We start from the raw sequence: 22,495 nt of genomic DNA on the forward strand, positions 1-22,495 counted from the left end.
CCTCGGCCTAAGGGTCCATAGACACAACAGTTATTACTGTTGTGTTATGGGAATTTTACTACATTGCTGTCATTCAGTTTACTCAAGGCTGCCAAGCACCAAACCCACACCTAACAATCATTACAATAGGCTTAGTACTATATGGGTTCCAAGTGTCATTTTTTTAGCAGGGTTTTTGGGAGGCACCACAGCAGTGCATGTTTTTCTGTACCACAAACTGGTGCCGGATACAGGGCCCAGCCAGCACCAATTTTATGTACCGGTAGGTGGGACAGGAGCACCTGGGGATCATTCCTGCACAATATAGAAATCTCGGACCTGTAGATGGGAGTAAAACAGGTTCATGGGAACTGTCAGTTTTGACAGTTCAGATTGTCGGAGGGAGCAGGGCTTTTTTCAGCAGTGACAGGGGGTCTGGGACAGAGTGTGAGACCGACAGTTTCTATAATGTGTTGGTTACTGGGAAAGGCACAAAAATTATGTGTTAAAAAAACCCAGAACTTAGGGGCTAGCACTGCACCTTTTCGTACAAGGCAGCAAAAATGTTAGCCCTGGCCCTGGCCCTGGCGCTGGCTGCACGCACTCTGAAAGCCACACGCGGATTGGAGGCAGTTTGCTGGGAGGAAAATGGGGGCGTTCTGGCTGCTCAGTACGAAATGCAGTGGGAAGCTTTCTGATAGAAGCAGAAAGAGGAAAGGAGGAATAGGGAGAGGAGAGAGGAGTGGAGAAAGAAAAGGAGGAGGTGAGGAGAGCAGTGAAAAGGAGGAGAGTGGCTGCAGAGCTTGCCTTGGTCCTTCCTAACTCATCAAATCATCGTGGGGTGAGCGGAGTCAAAAGGACTGCACCTGGGGTGGCAGGAAGGGGGAGAGCTTGGAATAGACAGAAGGTGATGTGGGAGCTGGGCGGATCCTAACCACATTTAAATCCCATCTACAATCCCCGCCGTTGTGAGGCTGCTGTTAAATCTTAAGCCTGACATTAACAAACTGACTGTTGTGTCCGTCGCTGCTCGACGCCCTCATTCCGCCCTCTTTACCTCTGTGGCGACTCCCTCCGGGTCTGATGGACAGTTAGCTGCCACGGCGTCTTCTTGCCGTCTCCCTCCGGTGTCCCCGGACCGGCACGATGCTGCGGATCCGCCATGTTCCTAATGACATAGGGCATGCGAGCTCCGATTAATGTACCAGCAAGGGCGAGAACCTCGGGGGGGTCCCCCTGAGATGACGTCATCCGCTTCCAATATAAAAGGTCTCAGAATTTGCTAACACATCGAGTTAGCAAGGATTCGTCCAAGCTACTCTGCCTCCTCGGACTTTGCCATGGCTAGATGGCGCTCTTCATCTTTACCATCTTCACGGACTATAACTTAGAGATATCTGCACGATTGTTTCACTCGGAAGTTGTGTCTGAAGCACTACAGCACAATCAGATCCAAAGAAGATATTTCTAGCTACCAGCCTGGTTGAATTGCTGGTGCTGCCACCATCTCTCTTCCAGCTTCATCTATGGAAGAGTTATCCAGAAATGGGTTTTGGACGTACCCCAACTTTGCCACTTCTGTTGAAGTTTCTGTGATGTCCATAGCAGCTAAGATTGCTGCTGAATTCAACACTTCATCCAATTTCATTACAGAAGAAGTTACCCTTAGAAGTGGGGTTGGATGCACCCGAACATCGCCACTTTCACTGAAGGTTCAGTGACGTCATAGCAGCAAAGCTATTGCTGCTGAAGTCAACACTTCAAACAGCTACTTTACTGAAGAAGTTACCTTTAGAAGTGGGGTTGGACGTACCCAACTTTGCCACTTCCGTTGAAGTCTCAGTGGTGTCTATAGCAGTTAGCTATTGCTGCTAAATTCTACCACCTCTCATCCAGCATCTTCTACTGGAGAGTCAGCTTTAGAAGTGGATTTTGGACATTCTTCAACATCACCACTTCCACTGAATTCCTCAGTGACGTCCACAGCAGCTCTACTCATTGCTGCTGATATCATCAATAACACTCTAAAAGATTCTTCCAAATCTCAAGATCCATCTGTCACCATTGCAGAAGACAAATTAGAAATCAAGATCAAAGAGATTCTGGATGTTCGCATCAGAGGCAAGATTTTTGAATACCTTCTGATTTGGGAAGGCTTCGGCCCCGATTTGATCACTTGGGAGCCTCAGACCAATATCTTGGACAAAGAGATGCTTTATCAGTTTCACCGCACGCATCCTTTGAAACCTAAGCCTGGAACCCGAAGAGGAGATCGCCCTTTGAAGGGGGGTACTTTTGCGTCCGTCGCTGCTCGATGCCCTCACTCCGCCCTCTTTACCTCTGTGGCGACTCCCTCCGGGTCTGATGGATGGTTAGCTGCCACGCCGTCTTCTTGCCGTCTCCCTCCGGCGTCCCTGGACTGGCACGATGCTGCGGATTTGCCATGTTCCTGATGACATAGGGCGCGCGCTCCGATTGATGTACCAGCAAGGGCGCGAACCTTGGGGGCATCCCCCTGAGATGACGTCATCCACTTCCAATATAAAAGGTCTCAGAATTTGCTAACACATCGAGTTAGCAAGGATTCGTCCAAGCTACTCTGCCTCCTCGGACTTATCAGGGGTACCCGCTCCTCGGGGGCCTCGCTCTCTTTTCTTACTTTCAGATTGCAGATAGGAACCGGTACTCACTCCTCGAGGGCCTATGTTCCTGAACACTCTGAAGATTCTCTACTGCCTGGAAGCCAGTGGCGTAGCCACGGGTGGGCTTGGGTGGGCAGCTGCCCACCCAATTTAGACCTAGGCCCACCCAACTGACACCGGAACTACAAGGCTGTCGCAGGATCCCATCCCCGCGACAGTGAAGAGGAGAACCCATGCCTGGCGCACCACCATGGCACACGTGGGGGAAGCGATGCTGCAACCATACGGCCGACCGATCTTCCTGTTGGGGGGGGGGGGCGCGGAAGCGCCGCGCACAGCTTCCACTTCCTCCCCCCAAAGCAGGAAGATCAGTTGGCCTCTCCTGCTGCCACCGGCCTCCTGCGTACAGCCGACCGATCTTCCTGTTGGGGGGTGGAGGAGAGCGGAAGCGCCGCGCACAGCTTCCGCTCCCCCCCCCAGCAGGAAGATCGGTCGGCCGTATGACCCGAAGATAGCAGGAGTCCGGTGGCAGCAGGAGAGGCAGCTGATCTTCCTGCTCTGGGGGGAGGAAGCGGAAACTGCACAGGCTTGAATGTGTATGTGTGGTTGAGAATGGGAGCCTTGGTGTGTGTGTGTGGGTGAAAATTGGAGCCTGGGTGTGTATGGGAGTGAGAATGGAGTCTTGAATGTGTGTGGGTGAAAATTGGAGCCTGGGTGTGTATGGGAGTGAGAATGGAGTCTTGAATGTGTGTGGGTGAAAATTGGAGCCTGGGTGTGTATGGGAGTGAGAATGGAGTCTTGAATGTGTGTGGGTGAGACTAGAAGCTTGAATGTGTGTATATATGGGTGAGAATGGGAGCCTGGGTTTGTGTGTGAGTGAGAATGGGAGTCTGGGTTTGTGTGTGTGGGTGAGAATGGAAGCTTGAATATGTGGGTAAGAATGGGTGCTTGAATGTGTGTATGTATGGGTGAGAATGGGACCTTAAATGTGTGTATGTGAGACTGGGAGCATGGGTTTGTGTGTGTGGCTGAGAATGGGTGTTTGGATATGCTTCTGTGTGTGCATAAGAATATAAGCCTGGGGAGGGGTGAGAAAGTGAGAGCTTGTATGTATGTCTGCAGAGAATGTGAGCTTGGGGCAGTGGGGGGGGGGGGGGGGGGGAGAGCATACGAGAGTGAGAGCTTGAGTGTGAGGGAGTCTGTGAGAGAAAGCATGTATGTATATATGTGTGTATGTGTGTGTGGAAGGGAAGAAGACAGTAGTAGAAAAGACACTGAAGAGGAATTAGGAAATGAGCGACAAGGGAAAAAATGGGAAAAAGAGACCAGGACCAACTGATTAGAAAAATACAAAGATCAGACAACAAAGGTAAAAAAATAAATAAATATATATATATATAGAGAGAGAGAGAGAGAGAGAGAGAGAGAGAGAGAGAGAGAGAGAGAGAGAGAGAGAGAGATCTTAGCAATTTAAATATGTCATCTTTGGGAATGTGCATTCTTATATTTTTGAATTTTGCTCTTAAGTATTTCACTGTTCAGACATTTTAGTTTCTCAGGCTTTCTATTTTGGCTTTATCTGCATGTTTCTGTTTATAATTTATAGTCTCTTATTTCTATATTAGGTAAGGGTCAGTCTCAGTTTTGCCTGTGTGTGTGATGGAAATACAGTATTTCTAGCATATAGTTTCTCTGTAGTAGTAGTCCAGCTTGTTCTGTTATTCCCGTAGGTGATGTATTAATGTTCTAGGGCCTGGTATAGTATTTGCTTTGCTGCTTTTCCATAAGGTTGCTGTTATTTGAATCCTTAGTCAGTGCTGTGACTGTATGGTATGGCAAAGTTCCAGATGCCTCTTTCTTTGCAAGAGTTTGTTACTTCACAGAATAGCAGTGGAGGGTTATTTTTTGCTGAGATGACACCAGAATTTGAATTTTTTTTTCATGTTACTTGTAATGTGAATTGCCCTAGCTCTGCACCTGTTCTGATGATTAATTATATTTTATTGTATTTATGAAGATTTCTGGGTTTCTGCAAAGATGGTTCATGAAAGAATACATTCATTTTTGTTTTATTATATGATTGGATTTGATTGTTTTCTATACTTGAAATAATTGAAGTAAATTATTTTAAAGTTTCATACAGTTTCATACAATTGAAGTAAATTATTTTAAAGTTTCATACAAAGTTTGTCATAACATAATGGCTGTTGCAAATTACTTAGAAAGCCATTCTAGGGTGCAGTATATGGCATTATTTATCAGTAAGAAAACAACTAGTAGACCTGCATGCCTTGTGCCCACCCATGTTAACCTTGTGCCCACCCAAAAATTCAATTCTGGCTTCACCACTGCTGGAAGCTATCGCAGATACAGACATTTATGAGTTACCATCGCTCTCTCAGAGCTTTCCCTGGAACAAGGTACTCGCTCCTCGATGGCCTAACCCTTTCCAGCTACTGAGCTTCCTAAAGACCTTATGTGAGTTTTGTCATCTAATTCTGGCTATGAACATAGCATACCCTATCTACTCACTATCTATAGTTTCTCTACAGCTCAACCCTGGGATCGCGGTTCCAGTACCTGAGGGACTTCAGCCCTGTCGGGCATATCAGCTCACTACTGCTACCTCTGTCAGTTCTACTAACCTGTCTAATAAAAGAATTATATGTGTCTGTCTCCGTAACCAAGCTTAGCCGGTGGTCCCTCTCAGGATATCCTCCTGGGGGTGCAGTCATCTGCCATCGGCCCAAGGACCCACCTATCTACATTCCTCTACAGCTGAGTGCCCTCTCCAAGCACTCCTCTGGTAACAGATTGCTACTCCCTTCTCCATCAGGAGTCTTCAGCAACAGATTCATAACAGATTGCTGCTCCGCAGTCTAAACCCTAACAGATTGTTTACTACTCCCTCTACAGGAGCTGAGCATGTCAGATTGCTAACTTCTCCTTCCACAGGAGCAGATTCATACAGTTTGCTAACTCCTCCTTCCTCAGGAGCCCAAACCTAACAGATTGCTAACTCCTCCCCTCTGAAGGAGTAGATCTCTAACAGATTGCTAACTCCTTCCCTCTGGAGGAGCAGATCTCTAACACTGACTTTAACCATTGCCTTACAATATGAACCTCCCCAAGCCTCTTGACCTGCATGTCTGTCTTGATCAGCTTGTAAGCTCTGTAGAGCAGGGTCTGTCCCTTATGCGTCATGTGTACAGCGCTGCGTACGTGGAGTAGCGCTATAGAAGTGTTAAGTGGTAGTAACAATAGTAGTAGGAGGGGAATGGGAAGTGAGAGAGAGAGAGCGACAGAGGGCAGGGTGGAAGAGAGAGGAGGCCAGCTCCTTGCACCCCTCCAAGTTTAAGATCCTTCTTTTCTCTTATCCACTCTCAATCACCTCTGAGGGAAAGGATGAAGTGCTAGAACGTTCCAAAGCCATGCAATGAAAACAAGCGTGATTGTTTTCCCAAGGTGAGGAGTCTGAAGGGATTCTCTGGCTAGGATCCCACCTGCGATGATGCAGTGTGGCTGGCAAGGCCCTGGAGGCCGCACTTAGATAAAGAAGCTTCCTCACATCTCCAGGTAAGGCTGGACAGGAGACAAGCAAGCATACACACTTAGGAATTAAACAAGCTACAGCCAGTACTTGTTTATTTCTAAAAGACGTTAGATTACATAGCTCATGGCTAATTAATCATTATTAGCCTAATTAATAATTTTGGTGCAGTTCCCGTTTTTGAACCAATCAGGCTTTTGATGCAGTTCTGCTTTTAGTAGGAAATAATCAGCATACCATATAAATAGTCATGAAAGGGTATAATAAGGGATATTTGATTTGCTTTTTTTCCCTCTCTACTTGTGCTTGCTTGGCATAAAGCGGAAGGGAAAAGAAAGTATAAATGTATGAAATGTTACTGCTTTCCCCCATTTTTGGCTTGGCATTCTTCCACTACGAGCTGATAAGAAAAAGAGAAATACTTAACTACAGTGAATTCTGGCTGCAGAGTTTTCTTTTTTTTTTTTTTTTTTTTTTTCCCAGTCTAATTCAGGGGCAAAAACTGGGATATTAAGAAAAGTCCAACAAAGGTGTAAATGGAATTAGCCATTGGGACCTGGTGTGGAAGGCAGAAATTCTGACGCTATCTTTATCTACTGGCACCAGGCCTGTATTGGGGAATATCAATCTCAGTGATGCCTTTTCAGGAAAATGGAACTCAACCTCTTCCACTGCAGCTCTATTTGGACTAATGAACTTCCTTCTTCCTGCTTGTATCAGTAGTTGTGTGTGTGTGCTCCATACACCAGTAAAACCTGTTAAAGCAAAAAAAACCAAAACAAAACTGTAAGTATAAGTGTAATAGCAAATGTGTAAGTAGAGCTGTAGTAGAACAAGGTGTAGTAGCATATGCATAAGCATAGGTGTAGTAGCACATATGTAAGTATAAGTGTAGTAGAAGATGTGTAAGTATAGGGGTAGTAGCTCATGTGTATGTATAGGTGTGGTAGCACATGTGTAAGTATTGGTGTAGTAGCATAGGTATAGGTGTAGTAGCACATATGTAAGTATAAGTGTAGTAGAAGATGTGTAAGTATAGGGGTAGTAGCTCATGTGTATGTATAGGTGTGGTAGCACATGTGTAAGTATTGGTGTAGTAGCATATGCATAGGTATAGGTGTAGTAGCACATATGTAAGTATAAGTGTAGTAGAAGATGTGTAAGTATAGGGGTAGTAGCTCATGTGTATGTATAGGTGTGGTAGCACATGTGTAAGTATTGGTGTAGTAGCATATGTATAAGTTTAGGTGTAGTAGAACATGTGTAATAGCTCATGCGCAACTATACGTGTAGTAACACATGTGTAAGTATAGATGTAGTAGAACATGTGTAAGTATACATGTAATAGGACATGTGTAATACAGGTAAAGTAACATGTGCAAGTATAGAAGTAGTAGCACATACATACCACATGTTTGACTGACATTTGCCAGACCCGAAGGTTGTTTTCCAGGAGAACAGGGCCATGCATACCTACACTCCCTACAGGTAAATTGAGTCATCCCCACCTTCTAGCAAGCAGCATGAGCATGCAAGCTAACCAGCTTTAGAGATAGGAACTCCCTTGGACGCTGGACCTTATTTTCACATAGTAAGCTATGAATCTGCGGCCTTGCCATGCAGCTGTGCAGTGGTATCCACCATCTCCAAAGAGAACAAAGATGACTTCTGGACTCATGATGCCACAGAGCCTTTTCTTTATTCTGCACAGCCTGTTCAGCCAAGATTGTCCATGTCTTGTCTTGCTCTGGTGCTACCCAATCCTGGCTGCCTTCTTCCAGATGGTGCACTTGCAGGCCTGTGTAGATTGTGTACTTGTGTGTCCTAGGGTGTTAGATGCTAGGCAGAGATCGATTCAGCTTGTTTGCAGTCAGAAACATGGGTGACAGGCTTAGGAAATATCTTAGGAAACTAAGCTGTAAGGATAGAGACATCAGACATTGCAAGGCAGACTCAGAGGCAGAGGTTGGTTGGAGAGACATGGGTTTTGCTTGTGTTCCAGGAGTGAGATGCAGATATAAAATCTATGCAGTTTTAAGGACTGCTGCTGGAATTTATGGATTTTATTTTGCCAGTGATAACGATGCAACATTCATTTCCGCTCAATTTATTATGAGATCCATCACAAGATATCCTAGTCTTCAAGAAAAAAAAAATCATTAGATACCCTGGAATTTAAAATGACATGCACTGGGCCAGAGCCGTAGCTAGCCTATGGCCAATATGGCCTCAGCCATAGACGCCTTTGTTCATGGGCACTGCCGCTGCCAGCCCACCACATGAATACCTGACCCCTGGAAGGAGCCAGCGGTATAGCAGGAGTGAGGGATCGACTTTTCCCATTCCAGACTTCTCTAGCAGCTTCCACTCGCCCAGCGCGGTGCCTATTTCTTCTTCTGGCCCTGTGGTTGAAATTTCAGCTCTGCTGTTTGAACCACGGGCTCTAGATCTACGGAGTCCTGTGCGGTTCAAAAATCATCTTTCTGTACGAGCAGTTCAAACAGGTGTTGTTTGCACTGCATGGGGCTCCGTAGAGGCAGAGCTCCCTGGTTCAAACAGCTGAGATCCGATTTCACCCACGAGGCTCTCAGAGGAAAGAGGCAGCTAGCCAGAAAGCCTCTTAGACAGGTGGAGGAAGCCAAAGGGGGCACGGAGGTTTTGGGGGGAGAGCAGGGGAAGAACAGGGATTAGGTGGAAGAGAGGGGGAAGAATGGAGGCTCAGGGATTTGAATAGGGGGAGATCAGGTCAAGAATGAGGACTAATTGGGAGAGAGCCGGGGAGGGGTGGGGGGAACAGAGCTCTTACTTGGGCATGAGAGCAAGGGAAGGACAGGGACTGGGGAGCAGGGGAAGAACAATCCTAATAGGGGGGGGGGAGAGCAGGGGACAGTGGGGGCTATCACTTGGGAATGGAGAGAGCAGGGGGATCTGTGTATTGGAAGTGGGAGAACAAGGGAGGAACAGGAAGTCGTTGACTGATGGGGAGAGCAGGGACTCAGATTTGGGATAAGTGGGTACTCAGGAGAGTGGGGAGCAGAGATGGGTGAGAGGGGAAGGAATGAGTGAGGTTGTGAGTGCCCTGGAGTTGGGTGCTGTGAAGGTAGGAGAGAGTGGGAATAGGGCTTGGACAGCAGCGAAAAAGGGGTAATAGGAGGCTTAGTCAGGGGTAAGTTACAGAAGGACAGGGACAGGGAGGGAATGAGCGACAAGGACAGAGTTTGGGCTGGTGAAGGCATTAGAGGCTGAGGAAGGTGGAGGAGGGTTGGGGAGGGTATGAGACAGAAAGGGGAATGGGATGGGGTGAGGGTGAGGGTGGGAGACAGAAAGCTGGTAAGTAGGAGAGGTTAAAAGAGCGAAACTCAAGTCTGGAGGATTAGAGAGGGGAAGATGAGAGGTGAAATAAAGGTGAACCGGTAGATGTAGTGTATTTGGATTTTCAGAAGGCGTTTGACAAAGTTCCTCATGAGAGGCTTCTAAGAAAACTAAAAAGTCATGGGATAGGAGGCGATGTCCTTTCGTGGATTACAAACTGGTTAAAAGACAGGAAACAGAGAGTAGGATTAAATGGACAATTTTCTCAGTGGAAAAGGGTAAACAGTGGAGTGCCTCAGGGATCTGTACTTGGACCGGTGCTTTTCAATATATTTATAAATGATCTGGAAAGGAATACAATGAGTGAGGTTATCAAATTTGCAGATGATACAAAATTATTCAGAGTAGTTAAATCTCAAGAGGATTGTGATACATTACAGGAAGACCTTGTGAGACTGGAAGATTGGGCATCCAAATGGCAGATGAAATTTAATGTGGACAAGTGCAAGGTGTTGCATATAGGGAAAAATAACCCTTGCTGTCGTTACACGATGCTAGGTTCCATATTAGGAGCTACCACCCAGGAAAAAGATCTAGGCATCATAGTGGATAATACTTTAAAATCGTCGGCTCAGTGTGCTGCAGCAGTCAAAAAAGCAAACAGAATGTTAGGAATTATTAGGAAGGGAATGGTTAATAAAACGGAAAATGTCATAATGCCTCTGTATTGCTCCATGGTGAGACCACACCTTGAATACTGTGTACAATTCTGGTCGCCACATCTAAAAAAAGATATAGTTGCGATGGAGAAGGTACAGAGAAGGGCGACCAAAATGTTAAGGGGATGGAACAGCTCCCCTATGAGGAAAGGCTGAAGAGGTTAGGGCTGTTCAGCTTGGAGAAGAGATGGCTGAGGGGGGATATGATAGAGGTCTTTAAGATCATGAGAGGTCTTGAATGAGTAGATGTGACTCGGTTATTTACACTTTCGAATAATAGAAGGACTAGGGGGCATTCCATGAAGTTAGCAAGTAGCACATTTAAAACTAACCTGAGAAAATTCTTTTTCACTCAACGCACAATAAAGCTCTGGAATTTGTTGCCAGAGGATGTGGTTAGTGCAGTTAGTATAGCTGGGTTAAAAAAAGGTTTGGATAAGTTCTTGGAGAAGTCCATTATTTATTTATTTATTTATTTAACAGCTTTTAATATACCAACGTTCGTAGGGCACATCACGCCGGTTTACAAATAACTCAAAGAAGGAGGAATTACAATGAACAGGGGGCAGGGGATGGGAGCAGGGTGGGGGAGATAGGAGAAGAAAGAAAGAAATGTAGATAGCGCGCGAGAGAGAAAACAACCGTAAATACAGAGAGGAACTTATTTACAACATAATGGCTATTAATCAATTATACTTAGGGAATAGCCACTGCTATTAATTGCATCAGTAGCATGGGATCTTCTTAGTGTTTGGGTACTTGCCAGGTTCTTGTGGCCTGGTTTTGGCCACTGTTGGAAACAGGATGCTGGGCTTGATGGACCCTTGGTCTGACCCAGCACGGCAAGTTCTTATGTCCTTATGAAATTTAGTTATGAGTGGATAGAAAGGGAGAGAAATGAGGAATGGAGAAAAAAGTTTAAAGGGAAAGATCAATGTCTGAGACAGATGAAAGAGAAAAAATAGAAAATGGAAAGGAGATGCTGGAAATGAACTTAGAAGACCAAATAAAATGCCCACACAACAAAAGGTAGAACCCCCCCCCACACACACTTTTTAGAGAGGGATATGTCAGCTTTGGCAATGTGCATTTTTCTGATATCTTTGTATTTTTCTCAGTAGAGGTGGAAATGCATTTCTATTTCTGTTTTTCTTTCTCCCATGTTGCACGGCTTCTTGGGTTTCTGTTTCTAATTTGGGGTCCCTTTATTCTGTATTAGGTGAGGGTCGGCCTGGGTTCTGCTCTGAGCCCATGTTGTGTACAGGGCAAGGGTGCATTTGTTTACTTGGCCACAGGGGGCTCAGTTTCCTGGCCACGGCTCTGCAGTGGGCTTATGTCCAGTAATGAATATTTCTGGTTTATACCGCTTGGGATGGAGAAGATCTCTGGAATAGGGGAATTCTGTCTCTTCATACAGATCATTTCTCTACTGAAGATCTGTATTAAGGCTTAGAGGCCACATACTAGGGTGTGGTAATATATTTGCAAATCTGTTAACTTGCATAAAATCAGCCTGACAATGTGTCCCGCCGGCAGAGGCAAGGATCATCTGGACAGTTCAATCATCCGCCTTAGTTGCAATGTCCAAATAAATATATTTTAATGATTTTTTTTAGCCAGTAAAAATGCTTTTCTAACCACATGCCCAAACTGTGGTACAAAAATTATCCAAATGAAAAAGCACGTTGGCAATAATATTACAACTGTAACACATAAAATCATACGCTCAAAATAAGAGGCAGAAAGTATCAAATCACAAAAAAATGTTGAAAAACAATTTAAGGTCATAAGAATAATCCTGATTGATAACAACAAGTAAAATCATAATCGTTACTATTGCATCTGTGACATTTTACCTGTCATTTGCCAATTTAGTGCATGTTATTTAGCTATTACGAGCATCTATGCAAAAACAGATAACGAGCCGCATTATTATAGAAAGCGCATTACCTGTTGTCACATTGCAAAATAAGCTGTGTTAAGTTGTGCGAATGACAATACCAATGCATTCAGGCGTGCAGTTACCATTTTTTGAAATAATGACAGCGTTATCGCCAGAAATTTAATGCCTGCTATTTATCTCCTGATTTCTATGCGATTAACATGGGCCCCAATCCAAGGCTAATTAATGCGAGATAGCGGCCCATTTTGTCACTGTTGTCTTAGGGTGCACACACGTGGTCAGCCATCAAAGCAAGCAATAACATGAGTGGCTTAGCTCTCACTGCCACGCACAGAATATCCACGGCGAGGTCAACTCTCAAATCTTGGTTCCACTGCCCACAGGAATAGCAGGCTCAGGGCGGGTGGGAAGGCTTTGCAGGGCGTTTTTCAGAGGGACTGAGAGCTCCTCGTTGCAATCCCTTTGAAAACGGGCTGCAGCGTGCGGGCCATGGGAAACATTGTCCCCCAGTATAATTCCCAAAAGCAAGGGGCCCATCCAGGGCTGTCTAGGCAGGAGCCGGAGTGCCTTGTTGGCAAGTCAGCATCGAGTGGAAGGAGATGCAGGGGGGGGGGGGGGGGGGTGACGTAAGCGCCTTATGCTGGATTATCTGGGGGCAGTGATAGTAGAAATGATTTGTTTAACAGGACATGGTTAATGTTGAATTGTCAGGAGGGACAGATGAACATGGCGGCAGCCCACTTCTTTTTTTTTTTATTCCTTCCTCACCTGTCCCTCTGAATGTGTTTTGATTCAGATGAATGCATTCTTTCTTTCCACCCTCAGCCCCCATTCACCTTTCCTGTTCCTCTGGGCTTCCTTGCCCTAGCTCAGCTCCGGTGCCATGAGCCAGTGTTTTTTAATCTCATGTTTGTTCCCCTCCCTCCCCCCTCTTGCCCAGCCAATGCAGTGCCTGTCCTTAGAAGCAGGGACCGTGGTTCCCCTTGGAGCTCACGCACTCTTGAACTGAGCCAGTGGGTGTCACTGTTGTGCACTGGCAGGGGCTCCCTCTCTCCTGGGGGCTGTGGACACTGCCTCTGTGATGGCTGTTGTTAATTGTGGTGTTAATTACAGCTGAACGTTTGTGCAATCAGGATAGAAAAACATGGTTTCACAATGGGTGACATCATAGCCCGTTTCCCTGCATTCATATGATGATGTCATCAACATGTAACTGAGTTTGTTCATTTTTGAGGGACTCAGGTTTGATTATTACTTTCAAACCCAACACAAGGTGTAACATTATAGTACTGTACAAGGGGCAGAAATATTTGGACATGTTCTTTCAACAGAATAAACTTCTCCCAACGTTCATTTTGCCTTAATTCTGCTATAAGGCATCACCATATAAAAAACTGCAAAAAAATAAAAAATAAAACTAGATCTTGACATATCAAAATAACATACAAAAAATCATATTCTGGTAAGTGCTATTTTGTTAGCAAATTATGTATTCTCTGTCTTTTGAGGTCACATCATTGCCATATACTTTATAGGTGCCTAAGAATTCAAAATGATAAGCTGCTTATTTTTAGTATAAACAAATCAAGCCTATAGTGTAAGGTCCTGCAGCCATGACCCAGGCGAAGAGCTGTTCTGGGTCCTTCTCTTTTCATTTCCCTGCCCTGCTTTCTGCCAGCACAGTATCATAGCAACAAATAAGAGACTTGTAGTAATTATTTTTCTGCCTCTTTGAAGGCTGAATGATATTTATTCCAAACATGACATCCCAGTGCTTGCACATGCAGCCTCTCATGCACTACAAAAGAATAATTTGTAATACATCAGATTCATATGAGCCTAATTTTTCTCACAAATTACGGCTTGTCAGGTAGAATATCTGAAGACAACGTTACTAGATTGAGCTAGAGCAGATTCCTAGGGTACTAATTCTAATGTGCCTTAACCTGCATAAAGCTACCACGGCGATGCTGACGGTAAATTGGACACTGGATGCATGGTGCGTTGGGTGCACGCCCAGAAGCCCTGCTGTTTGCTAGGCAGTGGCTCTCAAACTGCGTGATGGTGCCTCCAAGGGTGGTGCAGGATGGATTGTGGCAGGGGGGTGCAACTTCATGCAACTTTAATTACAGTCCATTGTACTGCAAATGAAAGAAAACCTAATTTTACCGTTTTTTGGGAGAATGCATCTAAAAGTATTTCAGTAAAAAAAAAAAGCAGGAAGGCGGAATGGGCCCAATCTAAAATAAGTAAAGGAGCACTGTAGTAGAAAACCAGCAGGATAATGGAGAAGAACCATGTCAACAGCCTGCCCTAGCAGGTATCAGGCACAACGATTCATAGGAGTTGCAGAGGGATAATACATTCCAAGCAGCCTGGCCCCCTATGATTTGTTACCATAATAAGTGACAGATGTCCCTGCTATATATGGTCCCACTTCTGAACCATTGAGCTGAGACCTAAAAATGAATTGTGGAAGACTAGCAGGTGGCTCCCAAGTCCCACTGGAAAAACTGTAGGTAACAAATTGCCAGCACCGTTCTAGCAAAGGATGCAGGGAAGAGGGATGGATTCGGTGCTCAAAGACCAGGATCTCAGGGGAGTTGCAGTCAAGGACGGTCCCTGCTTCGCTCATGGTCATGGTTTTGTCTCGGGCACAAGGGTTGGAGAACGACCAATTCATGGATGGAAATCTCCCTACAGGTTTTCTTTTTTGTGGGGTTTGGAGGGGTGGAAGGGGTGGACAGAAGAAGATGAAGGCTTGCTTCGGTCATGCAACCTGCATAGGTTTCCAGGCAGATGGCTTCTTGCAGAATTGCCATATAACTCCAAACAATGATTGTTTTTTTTGGTTGGGGGGGCATTTCATTTTCCTCCTTCTCCTTTGGGTTGGAATCTGCTACCATGAGCCTTCATTCACATCTATCCAGGGTGATCATATTCCCCTCCCCCCTGTTTTGAAAGCATTAAATTGGCTGCCGGTTTCTTTTTGGGTTCATTTTAAGATGTTGACGTTGGTTTATGTCAAGGAGCCATGATTGCTTCGCCAGGCTCTGTTCATCCCAGAGGAAGACATAGAGGTGCAGAGTGGTGTCTTGGACTGCCACTAATCTATTTGCTGTGCCACTCCCCTCTAGGCGTGGCCACAATGGTCCAGTCCTGGGTTGCGCCAGTACTCTCTGTGCGTTAGCACTCCGAGAAGGGTTAAACTTGTTCCATTTCTCCAGAATGTCAACCACTAGTGAATAAAGATAGCTCCCTGCGATGGTGGGAATCAGCACTGGGGTGGGGAGTACCCCTGTACTGAGGGAGTGAACTCCCCATGGGCCTGCCTCTCAATGAGGGGAAGGAGACTCTGATCCAAGTTCATGGTGAATGAAGATGGGAATAACAAGAAGTGAGTAGCAGGTGCCTGTCTGGAAGTCACCACCAACGGGGAAAGAGAAGACGAGAGAAGAAAAGTGCTGCCCATTAGATGCTCATGTCCAGAGATGTAGGAGAGAGCCAAGCATGGGAGAGTTTGGCACACCAAGGTCCCTGGGGGTCAGGGAGGCCAGCATCAGCAGCCAGGGCAGCCCAGGAGAGTGCACCAGCAAGGATCAGTAACCCTCTTGATATCTTAGCATAGAATCTATTACATTTTGGGGATTCTGCCAGGTACTTGTGACCTGGATTGGCCACTGTTGGAAACAGGATGCTGGGCTTGATGGACCGTTGTCCTGATCTAATGGCAAATCTTATGTTCTAAAGATTGTAAATTGCCATGAATGTCAACTTGCACTATATTTCAGTAAAGTCTTTAATTTTGAAACTCCACAGCTATGTCAAAAGTCTTGTTGATGTCTTACCATCTAAATGCCTTGGGGTCTGGAGGATAATCCTCCCTCCCTTACCATGCCAGGGTTGCAGGACTGAGCTGGGACTAAGCCATGGTACTGACTGTACATCACTGGTACCAGGAAGAGGGGCTGTATTTAAAAGGCCCTTCATAGTCTGCCCTCAGGGCATTTGAGGGAAAAATTGCCCCTCCGTGAATCTGTCAGTTTTGCGTTCTTCACAGACCCTATGGTTAGACTTTCTGTCAGTGAAAGTAGCCAGATTGCAGATCACAATGAACTGGGCCTTTTATTATATCAGACTGAAATGCCAGAATGAGCGCCCGTTTAACCTTTTGTAAAGCGGCGCGACACTGCTTTCCCAATCTGCCTTTTCCTAAGACGGTGATGGGGTGGCCCTAGTCTGCCCTCAAATTAGGGAGCTGTTTTACTGTCTGCGTGGGCCGCAGGATCAAAGAGAGCTTAAGCCTTTGCGTGGGGCAGGCTGGTGTTGGGCGGAAAGGGGGTGGCAGGGGAGCGAGGGTTAATACTGAGTCTATTTAAGATTTAGCACTTTTAATTGTTTTAGCTGTTATCCTGAGATCGTTTTGTCATAATGTTATATTTTATTTGTCATAGATGCTGTTTGTTGTAACTTGCTTTGAGCAGCATTATTTGAATGTAGCAAGATATAAATTTTAATAGCAATAATAATTCATCCCCTTTTTATATCCCCTCCCAGCTCGGCTAGTTCAGTCATCATGACAACGGTCCTCGGCTGGGGACTCATGCACAACCCTGCAATCGCGGGACCTAAATCTGGCCACTAGGTGTCACCATTGCACAATGGCAAGGTCACCCCACCCCCACTACGAATGCTGCTTTTGTGGTCAGCTCAGGCAATGAAAGATCTGATCTGGGAATCAAATCCGTGTCCTTCCTCGTGGCAGGGCACGGCCTAGGCCTGGCTACAGAGCCACAAGACCGGCCCCCTTGCTTGCTTTTTTTTTTTTTTTCTAAATGTTTTCAGTCTTGCTGAAAAAGAAGAAGAAAAAAAAAATTGCCAGATAATGAAAGTCATATGTTCTGCCAAGCTCCAGTCTTCTGAGCCCGAGTAGTCTCTTAATTCCTTGACAAGGAGAATTAGATTTCTTGATCTAGCTTTTATTGCCCGAACCATGCTGCAGCTGTTGCCTTTGGAATGCTAATTTATTGAAAGTACACGATGCCACCAGTTTGGTTCTCGAGCACCGGCTGCGCCAGTGATATCGATACCCACCAGCACCAGGAAACAGCCAGAGAAAGACAAGGAGTCGCCATGGTACCAAGCAAAGTACCTCCAGTCCTTATTATGTGCAACATAAAAGGATTCACTTGTCATTAGGTAATAACAATAAAGATAATAGCATTGCATCTTCTCTAGAAGCTGTCAGATCTATCAGAAATCGTCCCCGCGTGCGAGATTTTCCACCCCAGAGGTGGGCTTGTGCACATTTCTGAAGTTTCAAATTGGGATCGGGTTAAAATAAAAAATGTGTTCTCTAAATTCAAATTATTACAATTATTATTATGGAAGAGCTATGAGCTGCACACGGCACACTCGGTATTTAGACTAATTACTGCAGGAATATGCAAGCCTTCCAACCTCATGCAAGTAATTCCTTGTGACAAAAAAGGCCAGGCCATGTCTAGGGATGGGTGACCCAGGCTGATTGAATTCAGGTTACTGTAACTTCTGAAGCTGGGGTGGGCGGAGGGTTGGGATCCTGAACAAAGGACACCCTGATTAAATCCAAGGCGGTTGCTTCTTGCTAAAATGTGAGCTGAGCTCCATCTCGGATGTACTTATGACCAACCTTGTCATACCAGGACGAAGGGCGTGCTCTGTGTTGCATACATCGTCCTATGATATTGTTGCTATTAAAAGCCACAAGTTAGGAAGGAAATCTTCTGCAGAAACGAAGGGCAATGCACAGTGACATGAGCAAGGCAGGGAAAATAGAAGAGATAGAGTAGGGTGTTTGGTGAGAGGGTAAATAGGGTAGCTAGACAGACTGGGAGGGTCCACATGGTCCTTATCTACTGCTTATCACTTTGATACTCTGTACCTTTTACCATGCTCTGCTTGAAGTACTAAGAATACTGGAGAGAACAGAGCACATCACTCAAGTACTGCTTAGTAACAAGAAACTGGATAAGTAGGCTGCTTAGTCAGCCCTGTTTAACTCTTGCCTTAACAATTTATTTACATATTCATTTTGTTTTGCTTTCTTCTGTGTCTAAAAGTAAAAACCTCTGAACTTTTCCATAAAATATAATTAAGGCTCATAATATACATTCGTCTCACGACAGCTGAATAGTTGAACTACAGCTTGGTGTCCATTTCTTCTCTTCTATATAGATGCAATTTAACATACCATAAATCAGTCATTTTGTGGAATTTCCGTGAACAGCTGTCCTCTGTAGAGATTTTAATATAAACCTTGTTAACTCACAAATTTGTTTTGAAGAATTGCCAGTTGTTCGCAAGAGTGCCAACTGCAAAGAATATCATCGGATGTTCTCTGTTATTAATAGACCATTTCTAAATAAATATAAATCATTTGTATAGAGAATACGTGCTTGTTATGCTTGCTTTATCAGACTTCCATTTTTACTATCCAGTTGCTTTTCCAATGACGACATTAACTGGATAACAGATGAGGTCCCAATGCATTGGATATCAATCATTGATGTTGGTACTTTAATACATAATTTGCCTTCATGAATGGTTTGGAATAAACACTGATCTTCAACATGCCATACTGGGTCAGAGCAAGGGTCCATCAAGCCCAGCATCCTGTTTCCAACAGTGGCCAATCCAGGCCAAAAGAACCTGGAAAGTACCCAAAAATCTTTTCCCTTATGTAAAGAATTTGCCTTCAGATACATGATCGAAGTCAGATTGAGTTATATTTTTATATGTTTTTTCTAATTAGCAGATTTATAACATAGCAATCTTCTTTCAAAATAGTTGATGAAGATCAGTGTTTATTCCAAACCATTCATGAAGGCAAATTATGTATTAAAGTACCAACATCAATGATTGATATCCAATGCATAGGGACCTCATCTGTTATCCAGTTAATGTCGTCATTGGAACAGTGAATCTGCTTGAACTGCAATGCAGATTCACTATTCCAAGGGTCCGTATAAGACTGTTTTTGTTTTTTTTAAAGATATACAAACTAATTCAAGGATTCCATGAAACTCTGTCAGTGTTTGTGGAATCAGTTTTCCAATTTCTTTTCCAAAGTTCACGCATCTTTGTTCAAGATAACAAAAGGACCCTTCTTCAGATGGAACCATGTGTTATGTGGTCTCAAGAGCTCTTGCAGTACTTTCTCGCAGTGGTCTAAAGAAAGGAATTCAATTACATTTCTTATGTTGATTTGACGCATAATGATTCTACTAGAATGCTCATAAGATCCCAGTCAAGCTATTATAGAATTTACATGTGATGAGTGCTATTAGCTACGCCTTTGTTTGGATGCACATTTTGGACACACTGATCTCCTTATTGCATGGGGGGGGGGGGGGGGGGGGGGGGAGTTATGGACACGCATCCAAAAGTTGCGTCCATAGGTTAGGCACATTTATGACATCAGCCTGTTGGTGTGTGATGTTATAAGCCATGAGGCTGCTGTTGTAACATCAGTTCCTATAACATGGGAGCAATGCAGGATATTAAAAGAAATATTTAATTTTTATTCCTGTTCCACTTACTATTACACTCATTCTAGACTGCATTTATTTCACCTTATTGCTTGGTTTCTTTGATTTTTACCAACAGTTTTCATTAGAAATAAGTGTGAAGCCTGAGTCCGAGCCTTGGAACAAGCTCAGGTGCCCAAGAATGACTAAGAGCTCCTGAACGAATAAGTAATTTTCAGGTCATGAGGGACATTTTATACCTCAAGACCAGTATTAAACAAGGAGGGAGCCCCCAGATCCTGGAACTAATACTCAATTCTATATTGTCAAAATATATATGGTGATGCCTTTCCATTGGACTAACTTAACATGGCTTCTTTAGTGGTGTAGAGAGACATTTTTTCATTTTGGTTTTTGTTTTTATTTTTCTGTGTCATTTGTTTTCATTTATTTAAAATATAAAATAAGAAACAAACAAATTAAATTTAAAAAATGAAGAAAACAAAATGAAAGGAATAACAAAACAAAAATTAAAAAAAAAGTCATGGCCCATGAAAGAAAAACCTCCTCCTCCTGGGCCTCCCTTCCAGTCCTCTCCAGCCCCCTCTTACCATATTTTCCTTCTTCATGCTCCTGCCCCACTAGTGGTACATATAGAAACGATGCCAGCAGACCGAGGCTGGCACCATTGTTCATTTTTTCCATACAAAATGACATTGGTGTTGTCCTGGGCATAGGGATTAGAGGGGGAGTCCAAGAAAGTTTTTTTTTGTTGGTGGCAGCATTTTAGAATGAAATGAAAGAAAACAAAATGTGTTTTTCGTTTCATTTTAAAAAATGAATTGAAACGAAAAAGGAAAATTCATTAAAATATCCTGCTTCATTTCAAATGATTGCACGTCCCTGTTCTTGATTAGCTTTTGGTTCCTAACATTTCCTTCTTCGGGTCAGAACAAAATGAAGGGAATGTTAGCTCCCAAAAACTAATCAAGAAATATATTGTTAGTCCAAAACATGATATCACTTTATATAGATTTTTGGTTTCTTGACCTTTAGTTCTGTGCCAATCACAATCCTTCATCCCAGCTGGAAGAGACTGCATACAGCTGTATGGATAAACAATTGAATAATTCATTTTGGGATTTTTTTTAGGTTACATTTCACTTTAGATGTATATGTCACTCTCCTCCAAAGAGGAGCCAAGGCAGTTACAACATAACATCAAATTACATAATAAAAAATACAGTACAATGGCGTACAAATACAACAGCATAATCATCAAAACATCATAAAAAATATAAGACATGCCCTGATGAAGGAAATGCTCGCTTCTGAAACCTAGTCAAGAAACGGGTAAATCAGTCCAATAATAAGGAATCAGGTTGCATATTGTTTGTTTATTGATCAATATTTCTGTCCGTTCAAGTGCACCTGCATGGCAGCCACAATCCGCTAATTGCCAAGAATGTTTAAGGCTGCAAATCCGAGTTTGTTTATCTGCCTCCGTCTTTAAAGGAAGGAGTCCAGCCTCAGTCTTCTCCTCTTCTGAAGTTTATTGCTGTGGTTCTGGATTGTAATATGATTTCTTTTCGTCTGGAAGGGATGGTGGCAGAGGTTCACGGCCTAGGAGATCCTTAAAGACGTGAGCAGCAGTTTCTGGGTTTCATTAAGTACAGCACAAAAGAGCCCCATGGCCTTTATTTTGCTGTTCCCTCTCTTGCTGCAGACGGATCGTTGCAGGAAATGAAAGCCCACTCCAGGAAAGGGGAAGCGAGAGCGAGCTCAGATTGAATTCTCTCATTAACCCCGCTGTGCGATGCCATGAAAAAGTAGTGCCCGGCCCTGCCGCAGACGATAAAGAATTTCAAAAGAAAAAGTTTGCTTTTGCTGACTTCTTTGAGCTGCGCCTGTACAGCTGTGAGCTCAAGCTCTGCAGAGCAGCAAATGCAGGAAGAGGCCTCAGGCTGTAGCTCTGAAAACCTGGCCCTGGACCCAGGGTCCGCAACAGACTGGTTTCAGTGTTCTGAAAATATTTCTCACTTGCTTGCAGTGGCTTCTCTTTCCAACAAACAAGGCGAAAGCCACGGATTCATTCTAAAAAAGATAATTTGAAGGAGAAACGTGTTTTAGAAGTGATACGAAGGCGTTTACTATACAGTGGGACAAATGCTGGAGAACCTCAGTTCATCGTATTACATGTAAAAATAAGAATTCATTCTTCTAATCATGCAGTCTTAAAATACTATTGCAGAAAGCTCCTTCATGCGAAGCCCTACTCTAATAATCCCCCACTGTGGAATCTCTAGCTCTGTTTGTAACTTGCCTCACTTCTACTCTTGGTGTAGATGAGGTTTGGGATATTTTCAGAATTTGTGCCCAATGACTGAATGTCCAACAGGTCCACTGGTCCCTCTTCTTCACTGCATGACAATATCATTCCCTCTAAACTTGGAATACTATCCTCAGACCTTATCAAACCTAATATAGTAATGCAGTAAATGGCAGCAGATAAATGGGCCATCCAATCTGCCCAATTGAATTTTGTCCGCCTCGGGTAGATGGGCATATAAATTGCCATATGTGACTCAACTTCAACTCCCCCTTCCTATGTCTTCTGCTTGGCCTCTCAATCCTCTTCTCACAACTGTCCTCCATATCCATCCCTCTCCTGTCCAAAATCTGTTACATCTCCTCTAGTAGGCCATTTCAGGCCTTGCCCTCTTCAACATTGCTTCTTATAAGACAAATACTTAAGCCAACACCCATGCCCCTTCTATCATAGCTAAGAAATGGATGCCTTTTTAGTCTTCACTTCCTCTTGTTCTTGATGCAGAAAAGCATCGACTGTCTACAATGTTTTGGGTGATTTTTGGTTTTGTTTC

Source organism: Rhinatrema bivittatum, chromosome 8, assembly GCF_901001135.1.
Source record: "Rhinatrema bivittatum chromosome 8, aRhiBiv1.1, whole genome shotgun sequence".
In the NCBI taxonomy this organism is placed as follows: domain Eukaryota; kingdom Metazoa; phylum Chordata; class Amphibia; order Gymnophiona; family Rhinatrematidae; genus Rhinatrema; species Rhinatrema bivittatum.